This window comes from Arachis hypogaea, chromosome 6, assembly GCF_003086295.3.
Source record: "Arachis hypogaea cultivar Tifrunner chromosome 6, arahy.Tifrunner.gnm2.J5K5, whole genome shotgun sequence".
Classification (NCBI taxonomy): domain Eukaryota; kingdom Viridiplantae; phylum Streptophyta; class Magnoliopsida; order Fabales; family Fabaceae; genus Arachis; species Arachis hypogaea.
Window position 1 is genome coordinate 96,390,485 of NC_092041.1, and position 6,337 is coordinate 96,396,821.

Below are 6,337 nucleotides of genomic sequence, written 5' to 3' on the forward strand. Positions count from 1 at the left end.
TGCCCTTATCCAGACTACTGCAGAAGGATGTTGAATTCGAGCTAAGTGAGGATTGCATGGTAGCATTCGATAAGCTGAAGATCGCCTTGACTCAAGCTCCAATTGTGAGAGGACCAGACTGGAGCCAGCCTTTTGAGATTATGTGTGATGCCTCCAACCATGCTGTGGGAGCGGCACTGGCCCAGCGCGTAGGTAAGGATCCTTTTGTAATTGCATACGCTTCAAAGACATTAGACGCGGCTCAGTCTAATTACACTACCACTGAGAAAGAGCTTCTGGCTATTGTTTTTGCTCTGGATAAATTCCGAGCCTACTTACTTGGTACTAAGGTAGTAGTGTACTCGAACCATGCAGCTCTAAAATATTTATTAGCTAAAGAAGAGTCCAAACCAAGGTTGATACGTTGGATACTGTTGCTGCAAGAATTTGACATAGAAATTAAGGACAGGAGTGGTAACCAGAATTTAGTGGCAGACCACTTGAGTCATCTTGAGCACATTAAGGATGACTCCACTCCTATCAATGATGCTTTTCTATTTGATAGCTTGCATGCAGTATCTGAAGTAGCTCCTTAGTATGCACCTGTAGCTAATTATCTAGTTAACCATACTTTCCCTCCCAATTTTACTAAGCACGAGAGGAACAAGCTGAAAAGCGAGTCCAATTATTATATATAGGATGATCCCTATTTGTGGAGGTATGAAGCTGACCAGATAATTAGAAGATGTGTGCCTCAATCAGAATTCCAGTCCATTTTGGAAGCCTGCCACTCCTCTGAGAGTGGTGACCATTTTGGCCCTCAAAGAACAGCCAGGAAAATTTTAGACTATGGATTCTGGTGGCCCACTCGTTTTAGAGATGCTGCTGATTTTTGTAAATCTTGTTCCCCATGCCAAAGATTTGGTAATATATCCAAGAGGGATGAGTTGCCCCAACAGATTATGCTTTTCTGTGAAATTTTTGATGTTTGGGGCATTGACTTCATGGGTCTGCTTCCAAATTCAAGCGGTTTCTCATATATATTGTTAGCTGTAGACTATGTTTCTAAGTGGGTGGAAGCAATTCCTACCCGTGCTGATGATACCAACACTGTTGTCTTCTTTGTTAAAAACCATATTATCTGTCGCTTTGGATCACCACGAGCAATTGTGAGCGATTAAGGCACCCATTTTTGTAACAGGAGACTGACCGCTCTACTGAAGAAACATGGCATCCTTCACAAGATCACAACAGCCTACCACCCGCAGACTAATGGCCAAGCGGAGGTGTCTAACAGAGAGATAAAGCGTATCCTGGAAAAGATAGTCAAGCCTCATAGGAAGGACTGGAGCACCAGGCTACAAGATGCACTTTTGGCATACCGGACAGCATACAAGACACCTATAGGGATGAGCCCCTTCTGCTTAGTTTATGGAAAAGCATGTCACCTCCCAGTAGAGATAGAACACAAAGAATTTTGGGTAGTGAGAGATTAACATTGGATTTGAGAAGGCCGGAGCTGAACGGAAGATGTAGCTACAAGAATTAGAGAACCTTCGTCTAGAAGCATATGACAACTCTAGGCGATACAAAGAGAAGATGAAGGCCGCGCATGACAAGCACATTAAAAGGAGAGAGTTCAGACCAGGGGAATTGGTTCTCTTCTACAACTCTAGACTAAGGCTCATGCCAAGCAAGCTGAGATCAGGATGGGAAGGCCCCTATAGAGTAGAGAAGGCAGAGCCATACGGAATCTTTCACCTAAGTCATCCTTCGAGCTCTAAATTCATCAAGGTAAATGGACATCGCCTTAAGCTATATCACGGTGAGCAGATGAAGAAAAGTAAGGAGCTGGAGATCTTTCTCTTGGAGGATCCACCCACAGCAGAAGACTGAGCTAGTGGACCGTCCAATTTAAGGACGTTAAAGAAAAGTGTTGGGTGGGAATCAACCCACCATGGTATGATCGTTCCTTCTTCCCTTAGTTTTATTTTTAGTAACTCTTCCCATTAGCATTGCATATAGTCTGCATTCTGCATTCTGCATATAAAAAAAAGAAGCACGCGACGCACAAGCGTCGCTGACGCGTACGCGTCATATGTGCTTTCGAAACAACAAAGAAAAAAAGCAGAGAGTTACGCGGGAGCTTGGCTGGAGGCATGCCGTAGGCACAAACGCACCCACACGAACGTGTCCCTGACGCGTCCGCGTCACTTGCGAATTCATCCTTCCACGCGTGCGCGTCCCTCACGCGCACACGTGATGCTATGAACTCGACTTAAATAGGTGTATGGCAGAGTGTTATGATGGAATGGGGTTGGCATTGTGCTGGAAGCACAAACCCCATCACGCGTACACGTAACCCACGTGTTCGCGTCATTTTTCAACATAAGGCCATTCACGCGTGCGCGTCACCTACGCGCACGCGTCATCCTAAATTTTGGCAAATGTGCGTATGAAACTGAGAGTTGTACGTGCGCAAGGCTGCTTTCGCGCCACTACAATAATTCAGGTCATGCGTGCGTGTCACCCACGCATACGCGTCACTTGATCATATCACAAACCACGTGAATGCGTGCTCCACTCGAACGCATGCTCCACGCGTCCGCATCGCCTGCACCGCACAGTTATCCTGATCAGCGCCAGAATTCCTATCTTTTCTTCCATAATCCTAATTCTTTCTTATCCCTCCTTACTTCTTTCTCCCCCCTTCTTTCTTCCTTATTCCCTCTTACTTTTTACTTTCTCCCTCTTTTTTTCACATTCATCATCAAGGTTCTTTTTTTTTCTTCTTCCCTTTTTACTCTTCCATTATTATTTTTTATTTATGTTCTCTTCTTCTCTTTTCTTTTTACTTTCATTATCTATGTTTTCTTTTTCTTCTTTTTTTTTTCTTTTGATTGGTGTTAAAAATTTAATTGGGTGATTGTTTTCTTCTATAGTTTGCTTGTGAGTGTATCAAGGAATTGCTTGACAATTAATATTACTTCTTAAAAGGGTTGCTTGCATGTTCAATTTAATGCTTTCAATAACATATTTACCACGCATGCTAAGTGTTTGTAAAAAAGCCCGTAAGGCATTATGCATTCTTTTTAGATCATTCTATCCTACTACCTTAATGCCTGTTCACAAAACCCCTTTTCATATATTATTGATTAAATATAATTGTCAATACAAATAGATTGTTAGTTTACAACACTTGATAATCAAATTGGACAATTAATGCTTGATCTATGCTACTCATGCCTTTGCCGGCATGCCAATAAACACCTTGCATCTACTAGCCAGAACATGCACTTGCTATATTTCCAGCGATGAACTTATCACATGTAGTTGTGACCATGTGTTAACGACATCCTTCTTTACCGTGCAATGATTATCACTTCCACTGCTCTCTTCCTTGCTCAAACCCTCAGCTTTACATGTTACTTTCCTTTTCCTTTTTCAGGATGGCCACCAAGAAGGGTAAAGAGAAAGCTACTCCCAAACCACCAGCAAGGAAAGGAACAAAAAGAGCACTAGCTGCGGAACCTTCCTCAACAGCAGTAAAGCCTTCAACAAAGCAAATCAAGAGGATCATCAAGGTCAATGAAAAAGAGAAAGCCTTTCCAGCAAGGGACACTACACGGTTCACTAACCGCTACTGTGAGCAGATGTTCCCCATACTAGCTGAGCGGAACTATAACAATGAGTACCTACTCATCCTCCCGACCCACATTGTTGAATTTGTTGAACCCCACATTGAGCGAAGACAATGGGGATTCTTACGAAGACAGTCACGGCAGGTTAATCTATCGTGGGTAGTTGAATTCTACTCCAATTTTCACATGCTAACACTGTAGTCTGTCTACATTCGTCAGAAGCAAGTCCCCATAACTTAAGAAGCCATTCAGTGAGCTTTAGATCTTCCCCTTGCCCCTGAAGGATTCGACGCATTTCAAGAAGCCTCTGTCCAACGCCAGACATACAAATTTGACTGGGACACCATTCTCAGAGTTATAGCACAACCTGGCAGCCGATGGATCTATGGATACCATCGTTCCTGACCTAAAGGGATATTGGCTTCAGCACTTACCTTGGAGGCTCGAGTGTGGGCGCTGATTATGTCCCGCTACGTTTTTCGAGCACTCACGAGTCCTCTTTCACTGCAGACATGGCTGTTCTACTCTGGTGTATCCTTACAGACCAGCCTCTCAATTTACCAAGACACCTTCGACATGCTATGGGACACGTGCAGATTACAGGCAACCTACCTTTTCTTGCATTAGTTTTAGATTTGGTCTCCGCAGCCGGGGTCTCCTACAGAGCTGGGAACACCAAGGCCATGATTCCACGGGATGATCAGTACGTCCCTAACGGGAAGTATATCAGACCTCCAGCAGCCACGACTAGCCAGCCTGCAAAACCGATGGGAGATATTCATTCTCCTTCCACATCACAAGCACCTCCAACAAACCAACTGCTCCATCAGATACTTGAGAGATTGGACCAGCTAGACCTGCAAGGAAAGCAAAGGGAGCGCCGTAACAAGCGCCGATTTACATACCTCAAGGAGCTGCTTGTCGGTAACCACCCACCTGAGGAAGATCCGGACTCCACTTATTTTACTAGCTTAGGGAGCCATGACGGTCCCGCTTGTGGAGACACTGCTACCAGTCCCTCTTTGTTCCTAACTGATGGCACCGAGGACGGTGCCAAGCTTTAAATGTGGGGAGGTCGGTCAGTACTTGACTTCCGGAGGTAATTTCTCTTTCTTAAAACACCAATAGGATATTTATTTTTCTTTTGTTAGAATAGGATAAATTGCATAGTAATAGGTATTTGCATACATATTCTAATTGGTTGAAAAATAATAAGTTTCTCTTCAAGACACTATTTTTGAAAAATTTTACTAATTTAAATTAAAAATCTTTTTGTGTTAAAACTTGTTTGAAGTTGTATTTGGAACATAAAATGATGCTAAAGAACACACAACCCATGAGATTTGAACTTAATTACATGGTTACATTATTTAACCATAAAAATTTTATTCTTGTGTGTTTACTTCTCTATGATTGTAATCTATATTTTGTTCCATCCTAGATGTCCATATTTTAGTGTATTTAAATGTATGCATATGACTGAGGCCATTAATTATTTTTGCTCACTTATCCCAAAAATAAGCCCACCCTTTTAAATCACCTTTGTTAGCCACTTTGAGCCTTTTTAATCCCCGTTATTCTATATTTTACCACATCACTAGCCCTAAGCAGAAAAACAAATTAATCACCCCAAATTGAATCTTTTGTTAGCTTAAGTTAGAGATTGTGTATCAACTAAGTGTGAGAAAACTGTGGGAACATGGGTTAATAAGGGAATGTGTTGTGTTCTCATTTTGATTAAATATTGGGAATTTGAGTACCTACTCATGTGAGACCAGGAAAATTAAAAATTCATGTGCATCGATAAGTTATGTTTATTTCCCCTTTAAAAAAATAATAATATTCAAATAATTAAATAAATCAGTAAATAAGGGGACAAAATCACCCCAATGTTAAGTTGATGAAAATATCAATGCACATGTGATACAAATTAAAAGAAAGGTTAATGCATGAGTATGTAATGCAAAAGTGGGAAATTATGGGTAGCTAGGCATAAATTTAGAATTTATATAGAGCGTGTGTGTGTTTATGTGAGAGCTTCTGTTAGTCAAGGATTCGATTTATAGCTCACTTAGCCATTCATATGTCCTTACCCTTACCTTGGCCCCATTACAACCTTGAAAAGACCTCATGATGTTTGCATTAGTACATTAAATACTTGTTGATTGGTTAGGTAAAGAACAAAGTTTAGAAAGCATGACTAGAGAAGAGTAGAGTGATTACCCTATGCACTTGAGTGACTAGAGTGCATATACACTATCAGTGAGGGTTCAATGCTTAATTCTATGTTTCCTGCTTTTATGAGCTATCTTCTTACAAGTTTACTTGTCTTTTATTATATAATTTGAATTAGTGGAATTTGATTTATGTTTGTCTTGAAGAACTTATTTGCTTTTAACCAAGTAGACAAAAATCATCTTAGCACATAGTTACATTCATACATAGGTTGCATTGCATTGCATGAGTCTTATTTTTCCCTACTCATTTATTTTATCTCCTTGAGCTAAGCATGAGGACATGCTAATGTTTAAGTGTGGGGAGTTTGATAAACCACTATTTTGTGGTTTATCCGGTGCTAATTTGAGTGGTTTTTATTAACTCTTTATTCACTTATTCATACTATTTGCATGATTTTACAATTCCTTCCTAATCATGCTCTATGATTGAAAACCTGCTCCCTAAGCTTTTAAATTGTGTATTTTTAATGTCCTCTCGTA